This window comes from Ranitomeya variabilis, chromosome 2, assembly GCF_051348905.1.
Source record: "Ranitomeya variabilis isolate aRanVar5 chromosome 2, aRanVar5.hap1, whole genome shotgun sequence".
In the NCBI taxonomy this organism is placed as follows: Eukaryota; Metazoa; Chordata; class Amphibia; order Anura; family Dendrobatidae; genus Ranitomeya; species Ranitomeya variabilis.
Window position 1 is genome coordinate 1,058,061,752 of NC_135233.1, and position 17,985 is coordinate 1,058,079,736.

At 47.2% G+C, this 17,985-nt stretch overlaps 1 protein-coding gene across 6 annotated transcripts in view; it reads left to right on the forward strand.

The window, feature by feature from the left end:
• Nucleotides 1–3,101: 3,101 nt before the first annotated feature.
• The window catches only part of TDRD15 (tudor domain containing 15), a 122,009-nt gene continuing 107,125 nt past the window's right edge, over nucleotides 3,102–17,985 (forward strand). For 3 of the 6 annotated variants that reach the window (XR_013221984.1, XM_077291493.1, XM_077291492.1), the window contains exon 1: nucleotides 3,102–3,496. The gene's annotated coding sequence lies outside the window, so the exon portion shown is untranslated. Of the gene's footprint in view, nucleotides 3,577–17,985 lie in introns of all 6 variants that reach the window. The other 3 variants (XR_013221986.1, XR_013221985.1, XM_077291495.1) reach the window with 3 other exon arrangements.

Consider the following 17,985-nt stretch of genomic DNA (forward strand, 5'->3'; position numbering starts at 1 on the left):
TAACAGTCGAACAATGAGGCCCTGTAGGACCTGCAACTGTTACACATTTATGGCATATAAAAACAGCATTTCCTTTAATGGGTTATTCCCAACTTGTAAATTATCACCTCTTCTTTTGGTCTGACCACTGGGATCCCCACCGATCCTGAGAATGAGGCGCTGAAATGCTGGTGCTCAATTAGTTGTCAATTAGGCTGTTGGATACAATCAAGCACTGTACCTGGCTACCTAAGGCAGTCCTATAAGCAATGGATGGGGCAGTGGTGTGCATGCATGGCGACACTTCCATTCCAAAGGGGCTTTTCATAGCCCTGTGATCTGAGACCAACGGAATTCCCAGAAAAGAAAGCTATCACGTATCCCAAGTATTGCTCAACTCTAATTCCTATCTAAAAGCGTTAACGTACTAAATATGCTTATTGCATTTCCACAAGATAAGTTATAGTATATAATCAAGGAAAATTCTGAACTACAGTACAGACCAAAAGTTTGGACACACCTTCTCATTTAAATATTTTTCTGTATTTTCATGACAATGAAAATTGTACATTCACACATCACTGCTCCGCACACATCTCCCATCTGTGACATCACTGCTCCTCACACATCCCCCATCTGTGACATCACTGCTCCGCACACATCTCCCATCTGTGACATCACTGCTCCGCACACATCCCCATCTGTGACATCACTGCTCCACACACATCTCCCATCTGTGACATCACTGCTCCGCACACATCCCCCATATGTGACACCACTGCTCCGCACACATCCCCATCTGTGACATCACTGCTCCACACACATCCTCCATCTGTGACATCACTGCTCCACACACATCCCCATCTGTGACATCACTGCTCCGCACACATCCCCATCTGTGACATCACTGCTCCTCACACATCCTCCATCTGTGACATCACTGCTCCGCACACATCCCCATCTGTGACATCACTGCTCCACACACATCCCCATCTGTGACATCACTGCTCCACACACATCCTCCATCTGTGACATCACTGCTCCGCACACATCCCCATCTGTGACATCACTGCTCCGCACACATCCCCATCTGTGACATCACTGCTCCGCACACATCCCCATCTGTGACATCACTGCTCCACACTCATCCCCATCTGTGACATCACTGCTCCGCACACATCCCCATCTGTGACATCACTGCTCCGCACACATCTCCCATCTGTGACATCACTGCTCCTCACACATCCCCCATCTGTGACATCACTGCTCCGCACACATCTCCCATCTGTGACATCACTGCTCCGCACACATCCCCATCTGTGACATCACTGCTCCTCACACATCCTCCATCTGTGACATCACTGCTCCGCACACATCCCCATCTGTGACATCACTGCTCCGCACACATCCCCATCTGTGACATCACTGCTCCGCACACATCCCCATCTGTGACATCACTGCTCCACACACATCCCCATCTGTGACATCACTGCTCCGCACACATCCCCCATCTGTGACATGACAGCTCCGCACACATCCCCATCTGTGACATCACTGCTCCGCACACATCCCCATCTGTGACATCACTGCTCCACACACATCCCCATCTGTGACATCACTGCTCCGCACACATCCCCATCTGTGACATCACTGCTCCGCACACATCCCCATCTGTGACATCACTGCTCCGCACACATCCCCATCTGTAACATCACTGCTCCGCACACATCCCCATCTGTGACATCACTGCTCCGCACACATCCCCATCTGTGACATCACTGCTCCGCACACATCCCCATCTGTGACATCACTGCTCCGCACACATCCCCATCTGTGACATCACTGCTCCGCACACATCCCCATCTGTGACATCACTGCTCCGCACACATCCCCATCTGTGACATCACTGCTCCGCACACATCCCCATCTGTGACATCACTGCTCCGCACACATCCCCATCTGTGACATCACTGCTCCGCACACATCCCCATCTGTGACATCACTGCTCCGCACACATCCCCATCTGTGACATCACTGCTCCACACACATCCCCCATCTGTGACATCACTGCTCCACACACATCCCCATCTGTGACATCACTGCTCCACACACATCCCCCATCTGTGACATCACTGCTCCGCACACATCTCCCATCTGTGATATCACTGCTCCACACACATCCCCATCTGTGACATCACTGCTCCACACACATCTCCATCTGTGACATCACTGCTCCCCACACATCCCCCATCTGTGACATCACTGCTCCGCACACATCCCCATCTGTGACATCACTGCTCCGCACACATCCCCATCTGTGACATCACTGCTCCGCGCACATCCCCATCTGTGACATCACTGCTCCACACACATCTCCATCTGTGACATCACTGCTCCCCACACATCCCCCATCTGTGACATCACTGCTCCACACACATCCCCATCTGTGACATCACTGCTCCGCACACATCCCCCATCTGTGACATCACTGCTCCACACACATCTCCATCTGTGACATCACTGCTCCCCACACATCCCCCATCTGTGACATCACTGCTCCACACACATCCCCATCTGTGACATCACTGCTCCGCACACATCCCCCATCTGTGATATCACTGCTCCGCACACATCCCCATCTGTGACATCACTGCTCCGCACACATCACCCATCTGTGACATCACTGCTCCCCACACATCCCCCATCTGTGACATCACTGCTCCGCACACATCCCCCATCTGTGACATCACTGCTCCGCACACATCCCCCATCTGTGACATCACTGCTCCGCACACATCACCCATCTGTGACATCACTGCTCCGCACACATCCCCATCTGTGACATCACTGCTCCGCACACATCCCCATCTGTGACATCACTGCTCCGCACACATCCCCATCTGTGACATCACTGCTCCGCACACATCCCCATCTGTGACATCACTGCTCCGCACACATCCCCATCTGTGACATCACTGCTCCACACACATCCCCATCTGTGACATCACTGCTCCACACACATCTCCATCTGTGACATCACTGCTCCGCACACATCCCAATCTGTGACATCACCATGTACAGAAATATCATTGGCACCCCCCAGTGGGCAGTGCTGTGTACTCTCATCACTGGGGATCTAACCTCCTAAAATCCTGTTTTATTGCGGTTCAAACTTAAAGTACATTTTCCTGAAGACAATACAGACTTTATATTAATAACAGCAAATATTTCCCCCAATAGCTCAGCTCCGTCACTCCCGCAGCCAGTTCCTGCACACATAGGGAACCTCTGAGAGAAAACAAACTGGCGCCATATTACCTCAGACATCACGTCACCCACAGGCCTGCGCCTGGCGCCAGTGAACCTTACGCTGATTGGCTGCACGTGCATCACGTGGTCCCAAGTCTGTCAGGTGACTCCGCTCCTGGTTCAGCCCGCTGGGGTCCTGTTGTGACGTCACTTTTGGCGCGCAGGCCAGCGGTGACTGAGGTTGAAGCTGTTCCTGTGAGGAGAGGCGGTGAGTTCTCCGGGTTATGGCTGCTGACTGTCTCCGGTCCGGTGTCTGCGGCTCCTCTCCATCGTAGTGGTCGCTGTGTTGTACGTTATAAGGAAACATCCCTCGGTTCTGGGCCCTAGTCTTCCACTTTCTATGAGAGACCTCTTTGTTGCCTTTGCGTCCAATCACAGTGGAGCCTTCATTTCTATTAGTGATTTTTCTAAATGAAAGGTGCTCTCTGATTGGTTGCAAAGAGAACAGTGAGCTTTAGCTGTCATTAATCTGCTTGGTATTCATACTAATAATTGCACAGTGCAGCATCAGCTTTCCTGCTATGTTTGTTTCCATGAGAGCGGGGACATTAAAGGGGTGGTCCAAAGAAAAATAATTTTCCTCCTAAATCCCTGTCTATTCCATAATCTGAACTATTTTTTTTTAATATACTTGAGATACTTGAAATATTCCCCATCATTCCGTCACTACACTATATGGCAGCTTTTCTATTTTTCCACTTTTTGATGACCCTTCATTTATGAGTTGCATGCTGTGATACTGTAATGATGCGTCATCAGGGGGCAGATGTTGCGGTCACTGCTCAACCCCTGTGTCCTCTCCCTGAAACGAAGATTCATCCGTGATGCTTGTTTCAGGGGCTGGGCTAGTCCCTGTCCAACGTGCACAATGACAGCGCTCTCTCTTGACTGCTGAGATCAGCAGTAACGAGCCAGCAACAGAGCACATTCTTAGAATACTTGGGGTGCAGAGATTTGAGATGTCTCTTGTGGGGGGCTGCGCTGGTCTCTGCACGACGGGTATTCTGACATTGCGCTCTGTTGCCGGCTGGTTACTGCTATTGTGACCGGCGAGAGAGTGCACTGTCATTGTGCACATGAGCAGGGACTAGCCCTGCCCCTGTAACGAGCTTCGTTTCACGGAGAGGGCATGGGGCTGCGGCAGTGACTTCAGTTTCTGCCCCCTGATGACTCTAAGTTTGAGTATCCCAGCATGCACTGGGAGTCGCAAAGGAAACGTCATCAAAAACGAAGTGGAAAAAAATAATAGCCATTAGGGAAAGATAGGGTCTTTGTAATGCAAGTATATTAGAAGATAGTGTAGATTATGGTACTAAATAGGCATTTATGACCACCGCATTAAGTGCTGCTGCAGTGCCAGGATACTGGGTCGATGTGACATCACTGCTGCAGCCCATCAACAACGACTGGAGGGGAGAGTGAATAACAGCTCGGTATCGGCAATTTTTCATTTTTTTGAGAAATTTACAAAACTTAATTTTTTAGACACCTACTCAGTTTTAAAATTATTTTGGGGTCTTATATATTGGAAAACACCCCCAAAGTAATACCATTTTAGAAACAGGGCCCCTCAACATATTCAAAACTGCTTTCAGGCAGTTTATTAACCCTTCAGGTACTTTTCAGGAGTTAATGCAAAGTTATTTTTAACACCTAAATGTTGCTGACTTCTGAACAGGCCCCTATGGCCAGCCTATTCGTATGGCCGTTATTTGGCCATGGCAATCATCAGGACCTCCCAATCATGATCTCAAGGTGGAGTTAAAGAGGAAGCTTGCACTCTGTTAACCATCTAGATGCCGTAGTCACTTTTGACAACATCATTGAAGGGTTTAAAGGGAACCTGACACCCCCAAAATCGAAGGTGAGCTAAGCCCACCAGCATCAGGGGCTTATCTACAGCATTCTGTAATGCTGTAGATAAGCCCCCGATGTATCCTAAAAGATGAGAAAAAGAAGTTAGATTATACTCACCCAGGGGCGGTCCCACTGCGGTCCAGTCCGATGGGCGTCTCAGTCTGGTCCAGCTCCTCCCATCTTCTTACGATGACGTCCTCTTCTTGTCTTCACGCTGCGGGCCCGGCGCACTTTGTCCTGTTGATGGCAGAGCAAAGTACTGCAGTGCGCAGGCGCCGGGAAAGGTCAGAGAGGCCCGGGGCCTGCACACTGCAGTACTTTATGGTGCCCTCAACAGGGCAGACAAAGTACGCCTGCGCAGGAGCCGCAGCAGGAAGACAAGAAGAGGACGTCATCGTAAGAAGATGGGAGGCCCCAGACCGCGACGCCCATCGGATCGGACCGCCCCCCCCAGGTGAGTATAATCTAACCTCTTTTTATCATCTTTCAGGATACATCGGGGGCTTATCTACAGCATTCCAGAATGCTGTAGATAAGCCCCTGATGCCGGTGGGCTTGGCTCCCCTTCGATTTTGGGGGTGACAGGTTCCCTTTAAATGTCCATGTGTGCAAACACCTATTGTGTTTAAATGTGCTTCTTTCTTATGAAGGACTGATCGTTTTTTTCTCAAAAGTTCTCCATTCATGGGTAAAATGTGTCTTCAGTGAATACAAACACTGTCTTTACTCAGATGGGAAATGACAGTTGGTGCTGATAAACGTCTATGGAGAACTCCTCCCTCCTCAGTCCCAAATAGTCCTCTCCTATCTCAGCATTGGGACAGTCTGTCTTCACTAAATACAGTGTTTACTTGTGAATTGAAAATTTTGGTGATAAATGATCAGTCCTGAAGGAGAAAGAAGCCGATTTCTCTGATAAGATATATGACAAAGTTTGTTATTTTCGTATTTGCTATTGATTTATGAAATAAAAATTGAAGACAACGGTTACTATTTAACCCCTTACAGATATCCGTTGTACAAATCTGTAGCTGGTGTAAGGAGCCTGCTCACAGGGTGATGTAAAGGCTGTGTGTTACTTGCTCACACTCATTAACCTGTTAAATTCCGCTGACAGCGGCAATAACTGCAAGCTACCAGCATGACGGCAATATTTTAATGGCTTTAAAATAAGGGCGGTCACTTCTGATGGCCACCCCACCCACGACATTGTATAGGAAATTGTTTTTTTGGTCACCCTGCTACCCTTAAAAAAAAATGTAATAAGCCATCATGATGTGTTATGTAAGCCAAAATAAAAACTAAAGTACAGTGAGCAAAAAATAGGAAAAGTTTTGCAATAAATTTTTTTTTTTAGTTAACCCCTTCATGACCCAGCCTATTTTGGCCTTAATGACCTTGCCATTTTTTGCAATTCTGACCAGTGTCCCTTTATGAGGTAATAACTCAGGAACGCTTCAACGGATCCTTGCGGTTCTGAGATTGTTTTTTCGTGACATATTGGGCTTCATGTTAGTGGTAAATTTAGGTCGATAATTTCTGAGTTTATTTGTAAAAAAAACGGAAATTTGGCGAAAATTTTGAAAATTTCGCAATTTTCACATTTTGAATTTTTATTCTGTTAAACCAGAGAGTTATGTGACACAAAATAGTTAATAAATAACATTTCCCACATGTCTACTTTACATCAGCACAATTTTGGAAAGAAATTTTTTTTTTGCTAGGAAGTTATAAGGGTTAAAATTTGACCAGTGATTTCTCATTTTTACAACAAAATTTACAAAACCATTTTTTTAGGGACCACCTCACATTTGAAGTCAGTTTGAGGGATCTATATGGCTGAAAATACCCAAAAGTGACACCATTCTAAAAACTGCACCCCTCAAGGTGCTCAAAACCACATTCAAGAAGTTTATTAACCCTTCAGGTGTTTCACAACAGCAGAAGCAACATGGAAGGAAAAAGTGAACATTTAACTTTTTAGTCACAAAAATGATCTTTTAGCAACAATTTTTTTTATTTTCCCAAGGGTAAAAGGAGAAACTGGACCACAAAAGTTGTTGTCCAATTTGTCCTGAGTACGTTGATACCTCATATGTGGGGGTAAACCACTGTTTGTGGGCACGGCAGGGCTCGGAAGCGAAGGAGCGCCATTTGACTTTTTCAATGAAAAATTGGCTCCAATCTTTAGCGGACACCATGTCGCGTTTGGAGAGCCCCCGTGTGCCTAAACATTGGAGCTCCCCCACAAGTGACCCCATTTTGGAAACTAGACGCCCCAAGGAACTTATCTAGATGCATAGTGAGCACTTTAATCCCCCAGGTGCTTCACAAATTGATCCGTAAAAATGAAAAAGTACTTTTTTTTCACAAAAAATTTTTTTAGCCTCAATTTTTTCATTTTCACATGGGCAACAGGATAAAATGGATCCTAAAATTTGTTGGGCAATTTCTCCTGAGTACGCCGATACCTCATATGTGGGGGTAAACCACTGTTTGGGTGCACGGCAAGGCTTGGAAGGGAAGGCGCGCCATTTGACTTTTTCAATGGAAAATTAGCTCCAATCGTTAGTGGACACCATGTTGCGTTCGGAGAGCCCCTGTGTGCCTAAACATTGGAGCTCCCCTACAAGTGACCCCATTTTGGAAACTAGACCCCCCAAGGAACTGATCTAGATGTATAGTGAGCACTTAAAACCCCCAGGTGCTTCACAGAGGTTTATAACGCAGAGCCATGAAAAAAAAAAATATTTTTCTTTCCTCAAAAATGATTTTTAGCCCGGAGTTTTTTATTTTCCCAAGGATAATAGGAGAAATTGGACCCCAAATGTTGTTGTCCAGTTTGTCCTGAGTACGATGATACCCCATATGTGGGGGTAAACCACTGTTTGGGCGCACGGCAGGGCTCGGAAGGGAAGGCACGCCATTTGGCTTTTTGAATGGAAAATTAGCTCCAATCATTAGCGGACACCATGTCGCGTTTGGAGAGCCCCTGTGTGTCTAAACATTGGAGCTCCCACACAAGTGACCCCATTTTGGAAACTAGACCTCCCAAGGAACTAATCTAGATGTGTGGTGAGCACTTTGAACCCTCAAGTGCTTCACAGAAGTTTATAACGCAGAGCCATGAAAATAAAAAAATATTTTTCTTTCCTCAAAAATGATTTTTTAACCCACAATTTTTTATTTTCCCAAGGGTAACAGGAGAAATTGGACCCCAAAAGTTGTTGTGCAGTTTCTCCTGAGTACGCTGATACCCCATATGTGGGGGTAAACCACTGTTTTGGCACACGTCGGGGAGCGGAAGGGAAGTAGTGACGTTTTGAAATGCAGACTTTAATGGAATGCTCTGCGGGCGTCACGTTGCGTTTGCAGAGCCCCTGATGTGCCTAAACAGTAGGAACTCCCCACAATTGACCCCACTTTGGAAACTAGACCCCCAAGGAAGTAATCTAGATGTGTGGTGAGCACTTTGAACCCCCAAGTGCTTCACAGAAGTTTATAACGCAGAGACGTGAAAATAAAACATGTGTTTTCTTTCCTCAAAAATATTTTTTTAGCCCAGAATTTTTTAATTTTCCCAAGGGTAACAGGAAAAATTTGACCCCAAAAGTTGTTGTCCAGTTTCTCCTGAGTACGCTGATACCCCATATGTGGGGGTAAACCACTGTTTGGGCACATGGCGGGGCTCGGAAGGGAAGTAGTGACGATTTGGAATGCAGACTTTGATGGAATGGTCTGCGGGAATCATGTTATGTTTGCAGAGACCCTGATGTGCCTAAACAGTAGAAACCCCCCACAAGTGACCCCATTTTGGAAACTAGACCCCCTAAGGAACTTATCTAGATGTGTGGTGAGCATGTTCAACCCCCAAGTGCTTCACAGAAGTTTACAACGCAGAGCCGTGAAAATAAAAAATCAATTTTCTTTCCTCAAAAAAGATGTTTTAGCAAGCAATTGTTTATTTTCACAAGGGTAACAGGAGAAATTGGACCCCAATATTTGTTGCCCAGTTTGTTGTGAGTACGCTGGTACCCCATATGTGGGGGTAAACCACTGTTTGGGCGCACGTCAGGGCTCGGAAGGGAAGTAGTGACATTTGAAATGCAGACTTTGATGGAATGGTCTGCGAGCGTCACGTTGCATTTGCAGAGCCCCTGATGTGCCTAAACAGTAGAAACACCCCACAAGTGACCCCATTTTGGAAACTAGACCCCAAAAGGATCTTATCTAGATGTGTGGTGAGCACTTTCAACCCCCAAGTGTTTCACATAAGTTTATAACGTAGAGCCGTGAAAATAAAAAATAATTGTTCTTTCCTCAAAATTATGTTTTAGCAAGTAATTTTTTATTTTTGCAAGGGTAACAGGAGAAATTGGACCCCAATAGTTGTTGCCCAGTTTGTCCTGAGTACGCTGGTATCCCATATGTGGGGGTAAACCACTGTTTGGGCGCACGTCGGGGCTTGGAAGGGAGGGCGCACCATTTGACTTTTTGAACGCAAGATTGGCTGGAATCATTGGTGGCGCCATGTTGCGATGGAGACCCCTGATGTGCCTAAACAGTGGAAACCCCTCAATTCTAACTTCAACACTAACCCCAACACACCCCTAACCCTAATCCCAACTGTAGCCATAACCCTAATCACAACCCTAACCCCAACACACCCCTAACCACAACCCTAACCCCAACACACCCGTAACCCTAAATCCAACCCTAATCCTAACCCTAATCCCAACCCTACCCACAACTATAACCCCAACACAACCCTAACCCTATCCTTAACCCTAACCACAAGCCTAATCTTAACCCTATTTCCAACCCTAGCCCTAATTCCAACCCTAAGGGTACCGTCTCACATAACGATTTACCAACGATCACGACCAGCGATACGACCTGGCCATGATCGTTGGAAAGTCATTGTGTGGTCGCTGGGGAGCTGTCACACAGACCGCTCTCCAGCGACCAACGATGCCAAGGTCCCGGGTAACCAGGGTAAACATCGGGTTACTAAGCGCAGGGCCGCGCTTAGTAACCCGATGTTTACCGTGGTTACCAGCGTAAAAGTAAAAAAAAAAAAACGTACATACTCACATTTTGGTGTCCTTCAGGTCCCTTGCCGTCTGCTTCCCGCTCTGACTGAGTGCCGCCGTACAGTGAGAGCAGAGCGCAGCGGTGACGTCACTGCTGTGCTGTGCTCTCACTTTCCGGCCGGCAGACAGTCAGAGCGGGAAGCAGACGGCAAGGGACCTGAAGGACACCGAAATGTGAGTATGTACGTTTTTTTTTTTTTTTTACTTTTACGCTGGTAACCACGGTAAACATCGGGTTACTAAGCGCGGCCCTGCACTTAGTAACCCGATGTTTACCCTGGTTACAAGTGAACGCATCGCTGGATAGCTGTCACACACAACGATCCAGCGATGACAGCGGGAGATCCAGCGACGAAAGAAAGTTCCAAACGATCTGCTACGACGTACGATTCTCAGCAGGGTCCCTGATCGCTGCTGCGTGTCAGACACAGCGATATCGTATGGATATCCCTGGAACGTCACAGATCGTACCGTCGTAGCGATCAAAGTGCCACTGTGAGACGGTACCCTAACTCTAATTCCAACCCTAACCCTAAGGCTATGTGCCCACTTTGCGGACTCGTGTGAGATTTTTCCGCACCATTTTTGAAAAATCCGCAGGTAAAAGGCACTGCGTTTTACCTACGGATTTACAGCGGATTTCCAGTGTTTTTTTGTGCGGATTTCACCTGCGGATTCCTATTGAGGAACAGGTGTAAAACGCTGCGGAATCCGCACAAAATTGACATGCTGCGGAAAATACACAGCGTTTCCGCACGGTATTTTCCGCACCATGGGCACAGCAGATTTGGTTTTCCATAGGTGTACATGGTACTGTAAACCTGATGGAAAACTGCTACGAATTCGCAGCGGCCAATCCGCTGCGGATCCGCGGCCAATCCGCTGCGGATCCGCTGCGGATCCGCGGCAATCCGCTGCGGATTCGCAGCCAAATCCGCACTGTGTGCACATGCCCTAACCCTACCCCTACCCCTACCCCTAATTCTAACCCTAATTCTAACCCTAGTTCTAACCCTAACCCTAGCAGAAAAAAAAAAAAAATATATTTTATTTATTTTTATTATTGTCCCTATGGGGGTGATAAAGGGGGGTCATTTACTTTTTTTTCATTTTGATCACTGCGATAGGCTATATCGCAGTGATCAAAATACTTCTGAAATGAATTTGACAGCCGGCAGACTCTGCGGGCGCAGTGCGCATGCGCCCGCCATATTGGAAGATGGCGGCGCCCATGGAGAAGCCGGACGGACACCGGGAGGCCGGTAAGTATGTAGGGGGGGGTGATCGGATCACGGGGGGGGGGGGGGGACCGGAGCACAGGGAGGGGGCACCGGAGCACGGGGGGAGCGGACAGGAGGACGGAGGAGCGGACAGGACCACTTAGGGGGGCGGACCACGCACCGGAGCACTGGGGGGGCGATCGGTGGGGTGGGGTGGGGGCAGATTAGGTTTTCCAGCCATGGCCGATGTTATTGCAGCATCGGCCATGGCTGGATTGTAATATTTCACCGTTTTTTCAGGTGACATATTACAAATCGCTCTGATTGGCAGTTTCACTTTCAACAGCCAATCAGAGCGATCGTAGCCACGGGGGGGTGAAGCCACCCCCCCTGGGCTGAAGCACCACTCCCCCTGTCTCTGCAGATCGGGTGAAATCGGAGTTAACCCCTTCACCCGATCTGCAGGGACGCGATCATTCCATGACGCCACATAGGCGTCATGGGTCGGGAAGGCACGGGTTTTCATGACGCCTACGTGGCGTCATGGGTCGGGAAGGGGTTAAAAAAAAAAAAGCCTTAGGCTACGTTCACACTTTGCGGGTTTTGCCGCGGATCCGCAGCGGATTTGACACTGCGGATCCGCAGCAGTTTTCCATGCAGGGTACAGTACAATGTTACCCTATGGAAAACAAAACCCGCTGTGCCCACGCTGCGGATTTCCGTGGGAAAAGCCGCGCGGCTTTTCTGCGGGAAAAAAAGGAGCATGTCACTTCTTGGTGCAGAATCGCAGCGGTTCTGCACCCATAGAAATGCATTGATCTGCTCACTTTCCGCATGGGGCTGTTCCCACGTTGCGGGAAGTTAAGCGGATAATGTGCGGGTGGTACCCGGGGTGGAGGAGAGGAGACTCTCCTCCAGGCCCTGGGAACCATATTTTGGTGTAAAAAAAAGAATTAAAATAAAAAATGATGCTATACTCACCTCTCAGCGCTGCCCGCGGCGTCCGGTCTCAGTTGCTGTGCTTGCAGGACCTGTGGTGACGTCGCGGTCACATGACCGTGATGACGCCGCGGTCACATGACCGTGACGTCACGAAGGTCCTTGTCGGCACAGCCGCCTGCAGCACCGTGGAGATCCGGACATCGGAGGGTGAGTATAACAGATTTTTATTATTTTTTACATTACTATTGATGCTGCATATTGCTGCATATGCAGCATCAATAGTATAGGCGGAAACCCGCAGTGGAAACCGCGGAACAAACCGCGATAAATCTGCAGGGATAACCGCAGCGGTTTTGCCCTGCAGATTATCAATTCCGCTGCGGGATTAACCCGCAGAGCAGGCCGCAAAGTGTGAACGTGGCCTTAGAAGTTTGGTATTGTACGGACCTGCAGAATCATCTTACAAGGCCATTTTAACCTCACAGTTAATACCAAAAAAACAAAACCCAAAGAAATAATGGTGGTATCCTTTTTTTCTCTTTAAGGGTATGTGTCCACGTTCAGGTTTGCTTCAGGCTTTGGTCAGGATTTTATGCAGGTAAAATCCTGACCAAAAATGCACCTGAGGTCACTGGCAGGTCACCTGCGGTGTTCCTGCGTGTTTTGCTCATTGTAGCATGTGCGTTTTTGCGGGAAAAAAGCATGCATTTTTTAATGCACAGTGGAGACGGGATTTCATTAAATCCCCTCCACTATGCTGTAACATCTGGACGCTGCGTTTTTGACGCTGCGGCAAAAACGCAACGTTTCCTGAACGTGGACACACACCCTAAGGGTCTGTGCACATGCTGCGGATTTGCCTGTGGATTCGCAGCCGATTGGCCGCTACAGATGCGCAGCAGTTTTTCATGCGTTGTACTGTACCATGTAAACCTATGGAAAACAAAATCCGCAGTGCACATGCTGCGGAAAATACAGCACGGAAACGCTGCATTGTATTTTCCGCAGCATGTCAATTCTTTGTGCGGATTCCGCAGCGTTTTACACCTGCTCCTCAATAGGAATTCGCAGGTGTAAAAATGCATGTGAAATCCTCACAAAATGCTGGAAATCCTGTGGATTTTTCAAAAACTGAGCAGAAAAATTGGCACAGAAATCCGCAACTTGGGCACATAGCCTAAATACGTTTTAGGGTAAAGTGAATGGAGTGATTCAAAGCAAACAATCCCTCATAGCCAAATTGAAGGAAAAAAAAAAGTTCTGGCTCTTGCAAGAGGAGGAATACAAAAGAAAAAAAGCACAAAATTGAAAAACTTCTATGTCCTGAAAATGTTAATGTCGCAAACCCATTATGATCTGTCATGTCCCACCCAAGATCTGGTCTGGTTTAAAGTGCCCCTGTCAGCAGGATTGTGCACAATAACCTACAGACAGTGTCAGGTCGGCGCCGTTCTACTGATTTCAATGATACTTGGTGATGACATCCGTCTTATGGTTGTTTAATCTTTATTTTCAGTTTTGTGTTAATGAGATCCTCGTGGCCTAAGGCGGGGCTGGTGTATGTGGTGATCTGATTAGATATTCATAATAATAATAATCTTTATTTATACAGCGCCAACATATTCCGCAGCGCTTTACAGTTTAACAGTTTCAATCACAGCAGTCATAAGTAACAACGTTAGCAATATAATAATTAAAGCACAATAAGACGACCCTGCTCGTGAGAGCTTACAATCTACAATGAGGTGGGGGAGATACAAAGTACAGGTGTGTATTTACAATGATGTATTTACAATGATGTTCCAGCCATCTTCAAGGAGTGGGGGATAGATGGAAGTAGTGAATGGGCTACACACAAACATAAAATGACTTTGATTAGGGAACGTGATAGGCCGCTCTGATCAAATGTGTTTTGAGGGAGCGCCTAAAACTATGCAAATTGTGGATGGTCCTAATATCTTGGGGTAGAGCATTCCAGAGGATTGGCGCAGCACGGGAGAAGTCTTGGAGTCGGGAGTGGGAGGTACGGATTAATGCAGAGGTTAGTCGAAAGTCATTTTCAGAGCGCAGAGGTCAGTTAGGCCGATAGACAGAAATGAGGGAGGAGATGTAAGGGGGTGCCGCACTGTGGAGAGCTTTGTGGGTGAGAACAAGTACTTTGAATTGGATCCTGTAATGAATGGACAGCCAGTGTAATGACTGGCGAAGAGCGGACACGTCTGAATACCGATTAGCCAGATGGACAACCCTGGCTGCTGCATTAAGGATAGACTGGTGAGGAGAAAGTCGAGTAAGGTGGAGGCCAATTAGTAGAGCGTTACAGTAGTCCAGGTGGGAGTGGATCAGGGCGACAGTGAGGGTTTTTGTTGTTTCCATGGTGAGAAAAGGGTGGGTTCTAGAGATGTTCTTTAGGTGTAAGTGGCACAAGCGGGCAAGAGATTGTATATGGGAGGTGAAGGAGAGATCGGAGTCAAATATAACACCCAGACAGCGTGCCTGCTGCCGGGGTGTTATTATGGTGCCACCCACGGAGAGGGACATGTCAGTTTTAGGGAAGTTAGTAGACGACGGGAGCAGAAGTTCAGTTTTGGAGAGGTTGAGTTTGAGAGAGAGGGCGGACATGATGTTGGAGACTGGAACTGACGTTCTGTAGTACAGCATAATGCAGATAAAGAAAAGACAATTTCCTCCTCCAAGATGGCGCCGCCTGCGCAGTAACAGCTCTGAGATCGCTGATAGCTGCACGGGCGGCGCCATCTTGGCGGAGGAAATTTTGTTTTCTTCTCCTGTAAGATGGCGTCACCGGCACAACGGCAGCTATTGCATCTCTATACAAACCGATAGCTGCTTCTGCGCAGGTGCAGCGGGCGCCTTAGGCCGGGGTCACACTAGACCGTAATACGGACGAGTGCTATGCGATAAAAAATCGCATAGCACTCGGCCCAATGTTAATCTATGGTGCAGCTCCCATCATCCGATATTTTCTCCACCGTATTTCGGATCCGAGGGAACTCGCAGCAGGCTGCGATTGTCAGCGTATCTCGGCCGAGACTCGCCAATGAAAGTCTATGGGTGCGAGAAAAAATCGGATTACACACGGACCATGCGTGTGCATTGCGAGAAATACGCAGCGGTGTTCTATAGAAAAGCCGGTAATTCAATTGCCGGCTTTGCATTTCTCCTTCACAAACCCGACAGGATATGAGACATGATTACATACAGTAAACCATCTCATATCCCCCTTTTTTTTGCATATTCCACACTACCAATGTTAGTAGTGTGTATGTGCAAAATTTGGCCGCTGTAGCTGCTCAAATAAAGGGTTAAATGGCGGAAAAAATTGGCGTGGGCTCCCGCGCAATTTTCTCCGCCAGAATGGTAAAGCCAGTGACTGAGGGCAGATATTAATAGCCAGGAGAGGGTCCATGGTTATTGGCCCCCCCGTGGCTAAAAACATCTGCCCCCAGCCACCCCAGAAAAGGCACATCTGGAAGATGCGCCTATTCTGGCACTTGGCCACTCTCTTCCCACTCCCTGTAGCGGTGGGCTATGGGGTAATGAAGGGTTAATGCCACCTTGCTATTGGAAGGTGACATTAAGCCAGATTAATAATGGAGAGGCGTCAATTATGACACCTATCCATTATTAATCCAATTGTTTGAAAGGGTTAAAAAAACACACACACATGATTTAAAAGTATTTTAATGAAATAAACACAGCGGTTGTTTTAATATTTTATTGCTCTCTCATTCCATTTTCAGACCCTCGCTTGGCAAAACAATAAACACACAAGATACATACCTTCTGATGAACTGTCACGTCCCACGAAGTAATCCATCTGAAGGGGTTAACTAATATTACAGGCAGGAGCTGCGATAAACCACTCGCTCGTGCCTGTAATCCCCGGGTGCTGAAAGGAAAGCACAGTGATCTATACTTGCATTCAGTCGCGGTGATGCGCCCCTGCTGGATGTTCTCATGAACTGCAGCCTGGGAACTTTTTCCCACGCTCCAGGTCATATGAGGACATCCACCAGGGGGCGCATCACCGCGACTGAAGGAAATGTAGGTCAATGACCTACATTTCCTTCATTCGCCGGGGCTTACAAGCATGAGCATAGCTGCTTTTGCAGGGCTCCTGCTTGTAAATTATTTTAACCCCTTCAGATGGATTACCTCATGGGATGTGACGGGTCAGCAGAAGGTATGTATATTGTGTGTTTATTGTTTTGCCAAGCGAGGGTCTGAAAATGGATTGAGAGAGCAATAAAATATTAAAACAACCGCTGTTTATTTCATTAAAATACTTTTTAATCGTGTGTGTGTGTGTGTTTTTTAACACTTTCAAATAATTGGATTAATAATGGATAGGTGACATAATTGACGCCTCTCCATTATTAACCTCTTCCCGACATGTGACGGAATAGTACGTCACATGTCGGGACCCCCGCTTTGATGTGCGCTCCGGCGGTGAGCGCACATCAAAGTCGCGACATGTCAGCTGTTTTTTACAGCTGACATGTGCGCGCAATAGCAGCGGGTGAAATCGCGATCACCCGCCGGTATTAACTAGTTAAATGCCGCTGTCAAACGCAGACAGCGGCATTTAACTACCGCATCCGGCCGTGCGGCCGGATATGAGCGCATCGCCGACCCCCGTCACATGATCGGGGGTCGGCGATGCTCCTCCATTGTAACCATAGAGGTCCTTGAGACCTCTATGGTTACTGATTGCCGGTGGCTGTGAGCGCCCCCCTGTGGTCGGCGCTCACAGCACACCTGCATTTTAGCTACATAACAGCGATCTGATGATCGCTGTTATGTAGCAGAGCCGATCGGGCTGTGCCTGCTTCTAGCCTCCCATGGAGGCTATAGAAGCATGGCAAAAGTAAAAAAAAAAAGTTTTTAAAAATGTGAAAAAAATAAAAAAAATATAAAAGTTTAAATCACCCCCCTTTCGCCCCAATCAAAATAAATCAATAAAAAAAACCCCCAACCTACACATATTTGGTATCGCCGCGTTCAGAATCGCCCGATCTATCAATAAAAAAAAAGCATTAACCTGATCGCTAAATGGCGTAATGAGAAAAAAATTTGAAACGCCAGATTTACGTTTTTTTGGTCACCACGAAATTGCATTAAAATGCAATAACGGGCGATCAAAAGAACGTATCTACACCAAAATGCTATCATTAAAAACGCCAGCTCGGCACGCAAAAAATAAGTCCTCACCTGACCCCAGATCACGAAAAATGGAGACGCTACGAGTATCGGAAAATGGCGCAATTTTGTTTTGTTTTGTTTTTTGCAAAGTTTGGAATTTTTTTTCACCACTTAGGTGAAAAATAACCTAGTCATGTTAGGTGTCTATGAACTCGTAGTGACCTGGATAATCATAATGGCAGGTCAGTTTTAGCATTTAGTGAACATAGCAAAATAGGCAAGCAAAAAACAAGTGTGGGATTGCACTTTTTTTGCAATTTCACTGCACTTGGAATTTTTTTCCCGTTTTCTAGTACACGACATGCTAAAACCAATGATGTCGTTCAAAAGTACAACTCGTCCCGCAAAAAATAAGCCCTCAC